The sequence below is a fragment of the Coenobita brevimanus genome, chromosome 44 (genome assembly GCF_032717465.1).
Source record: "Coenobita brevimanus isolate Jiangsu-jjx chromosome 44, ASM3271746v2, whole genome shotgun sequence".
Lineage (NCBI taxonomy): Eukaryota > Metazoa > Arthropoda > Malacostraca > Decapoda > Coenobitidae > Coenobita > Coenobita brevimanus.
Window position 1 is genome coordinate 5,919,386 of NC_136997.1, and position 4,313 is coordinate 5,923,698.

A 4,313-nucleotide genomic window follows, 5' to 3' on the forward strand; every position below is an offset into this window, starting at 1 on the left:
AGCTCTCCCTCTCATCAGCTTTCCATCCACCTTGGGAGTACTGCCCTGCTCGACTTGTGATATACCATTTAATGTTCCTAAGTACTTAGCTGGTGCTACTTGAGGAGCCAACAGGAAATCTTTATTAATGGTTTATAAGTTCCTAATTAGAATTAAGCTGGTCTATGGCCCACAGGTGTATGGGACGGCATCAGATGCCCCATCGAGGAAGTAGGATGTGTTACAGAATAAGTGCTTGCCTTGAGGTGTACAAGTGTAACTCGTATGGAAGTGAAGGCCTGTGCTTGTATCTAGTTCCTAAAGCACTGTCCTGATCCTCACTCGAACTGTCTAGCTCCACCTGAATCATATTAAAATTAAAAATGCTTTACCTTCTCGTGACCTCTTACTAAAATTGTTTATTTACATGAGCAGTACACTCGTTCACGGTGCCTGCTTGTTCACTTCACACCCCACAAAGGATCCTTGTTACTTCACAAAAATCAGGCCTGCGTTAAAAGATCCCAAGAGCCTTCGCATATTTCACTGTCATCGCCTATTTTCTCTCCTTTAGTCCCTTTTCTACTATTTCCCTTGTCTCCCACCATCTCTAAGTTTTCACTGCAGCTCGCCATATTCCTTTGTTTGTTTTCAAATTTCTTTTTGATGTCTACTTTTAATAGCCTAATAAGCCACATCCAGCAATATGAGAACGTCTCAGTGTATAGCACCGTTTTCTTCCTCTTCATTTTCTCCTTCTCTGCTTCCGTCTTTCTCCTCGCTGTCGCCAGTCGATCGTAAGTCGAGATTAAGGGTGCATCAGATAGGCTAAGGGGTCGAGGGGAAGATCATCTCCCATGTACAGAATATGTGTTTTATGTTCTCTTGCCCCACTTATGATGGCTTCAACACGGTCGGGATCAGTGACGTTATCCAGTGTTTGGCTGTCCCGAAATTCCTATCCCGCGTTCTCGCCCCGCCTCCTACCGGTGGTGAACAGTAGTCCCAGGCCCCGTGTGGTGGTGAGAATGTAGAGAGATCCACCCTAGACTGGGAATACTTAAATGATGGCTGTGGACGACCTCAGCAATGTCTGTATAACCAACACTTGTAACCTAAGTACGAAATAAGCAGCATAACTATAACACCTGAAAAAACATACCCATAAACCCTCAGGGCGACTGGCCGGGTTAATTTGTCTGGGTCTCGAGGAGGAGGAGTTTGGATTGGAAAAGTAGTAATTCATCGAAATACAAGGACATCAGGAAATTGTTTAGGGGCAAAACGTCAGGCAGTGAGTGTAATGCATCCAACTCAACACAAGGGAGTGACAAGTTAAACTGTGATATATGAAGGAGCAAAGGCAGTTTGGTGTCCTTGGTAAGGGTGGCATAAGCCGGATATGTGAGTGATTCACTATGGATACTACAACCGTCACCCAGGACCAAATGACCTATACCTTGAACAGTCTGAATTGTCTTAGCAATATCACTGACAGTACAGTTAAGAATAAAATGCATAGGTTTTTTAATAGAGAAGTACCCTCGATCGTTACCTCTGACAAGTACAGAGATAAAATCTTTTATTATTATTATTATTATTATTATTATTATTATTATTCTTTGCAAATGTGAGAAATACAGCACTTTCACAGGTGCTAGTGCTTGATCTCAAGACTGGACCCTATGGCTCGCAAACAAGTAGTTTTTTGTGGTTACGGCACTGAATGAAATCGTCCAGTAACATGTAATATAAACGATTTTTACTTAGTGCAATTTTTTTGGCAAAAGGGAATGTCTGCATAAAGACATTTGTCTCAGGGACTGTATAAGACAATGAAATGATTCGGAACACACTAAAAATATCTGCTGGGTCACCCCGAACCGAAATAAACATATAAAAGTACACTGGAGAGGGAGGGTCTAGCGAGATATCACTCGTGTTAGTTCGTGGTAGAAGGCAAGATATTACGGGGGGGGGGGGGGGAAGTAGTCCTGACCTCGTCAATGAACTACTATTTAAAATTTCCAGCAATAATGTATGTGGCACAATATCTACATTCAGGAGAGCCCGCATCATGCTCTGGTGACCTAACTTAATCCCCAAATGATCAGCGTGTCCTGCGTGGCCCGAGTTCCCTTGTACTCACCTCACATTTGGCCGCAAGGCACTGCACTAGGTTTGTCGCCTTCGGGCGTAATAAATTAATCGAATCAAATCAACCCCAAAGGATCGGCAATGATATCAGACAAAGCTTATTGAAGATAAAGAAAAGCGTCAAAGATGTGAGCTTCGCCCTCCAAATGTATGGCTCTGATAGTGAAAAGTCTAATTATTGCTGCGAAATATTAAATGTGGTTCCTTCTTTCTTTCAAAAAATAAAAAATAAATAAAAATAGATAAATAAAATAAACCTCAACTCTAATATCAAACTGATGTTGGAACGCAGCTTAGGTATCCTTCAGTGTTGATACAGGAAAGGATGAATTGTCCATGTGATATATATTTGATCTAACAGACTCAACAAGATCCTGTGCATTTACAAGGGGTTTATATAACTCACCTTGTATTAACATAATAGGGACCACATAATGAATTCCTGTCGAGTAAGCTTGGAGACTGGAGAACAGCTGAGGCCTGTTCGAGCAGTGTTGCTCAATATGTGAGTCAATGTGTTTAGTATTTCCTGACACTACGACTGCAAGCAGCAAAATCTGAAACAAAATAAATAATATGATTTAATCTCTTTTCCTTCCTAGTACTGTATTTCGTCTTCCTATCATTGTGAACTAAAGGTCAATCCATAACTTGAGGTAATTCTTCTACTGTCGTATATCAAGCTATACCTGGGAGCTTATGAGCAGAAGACGAACGACTGGGTGTCGGAGAGGCTGCTTCAACTGGTGATTTTCCAACTCCATTCACCTTACTCTCGTTCTCGTTTCCACCCTGTCAGTTCAGGTTATTTACTTCAATTTCACCTTCAATTACCATATCTTGTGTCTCTTGTGTGTCTTGTACTTCCTGCATATCTTGCATCTCCCTTTCACACGTAGAACTTTATCTCGCGAATTGCCCCCAGATGAAAGTCCTGCACCGCGGCTATATACTCGTGCCGGTATGGCTGAGAAATCCTTGTAGCCGTTCTCACTATCATCATCATTATCATCGGCCTCCTGTACTGGGTACGCACTAAGAAGATTTTTGTTTTCTTTAGTGGTGAGAGAAGATTCAGGAACCACCCCTACAAGATCACTGAGTAGGATGGAGGCAGCTTCAGCCTTCAGTCTACGTACGTTTTACTGTGTCACTGATGCGTTCCGTGAACCTATATGGTCCTGCATAATGTGGCTGTAGTTTCCTAGCATCTCCTCGTTTAGGAATCGCCACACATACACTCTGTCTCCTACGTGGAGAGGTTTGAGGGCAACCTTCTTACTTCCGTAATTCTCATTCTCTGTATTAGCCCGATCCAAGTACCGCTGGCATCTCTGAAAAACTTTAGCTGCCATGGCTGCTAGTATATAATGTACTTAGCATCCTCCACATTGTAGTGCAGCTGTGATTCCTTTATTGTCTGATATGGCAATATGAAGAGTCCCTAATTGGCCTATTAAATCCCAAGTTATAGGCCATGCAAGCCAAATGTATCATTCGGTGCCAATGATTTGCATTCGATCACTGTATGTAAAATCTGTATCACGGTTCCGTCCACCTGTTCCACTAACCCATTTGCTGTAGGATGGTAAGGTGTTGTAATGTGCCTCATTTGGAGTATGGCCGCTACTCCAAGTAGTGTGGCATTCACGAACTCTTCTCCTTGATCAGTGACAATTTGTTGGGGGGTTCATTGAATGCATACTGTACAACCCTCCCAATGAATACATGAGCTACCTCTTGTGCCATTTTAGTTTTTAATGGCTCAGCAGCAAGGAATCTGGTCAGTGTATCCACTAATGTGATGACATACTTGTGGCCTGCCTCTGACATATTCAGTGGTTTTATGATATCCATATGAACCCGGTATCATGGTGCCGGAACATCCGGGTACCTCATTAGTGGCGCCAGGGCGTCCCCCGACCTCTTAGAGATAATGCACTGTGTGCAGTGCCGACACAGAGTGGTAATATCATTGATCATAGCTGACCATTATGCAAATCTTTTGGCGCATGCAATAGTTACCTTGTTCCCATCATGCCCTGCCAGTGACAGGTGATGGGCCAAATGTAATCCTGCTGGCACACAGTGTTCACGTACAACCACCTGTAGTAAGTCATTATCCTCATAAGTTCTTGCTCCTTTTCGATAAAACAATCCACCCTCACGGAGACATA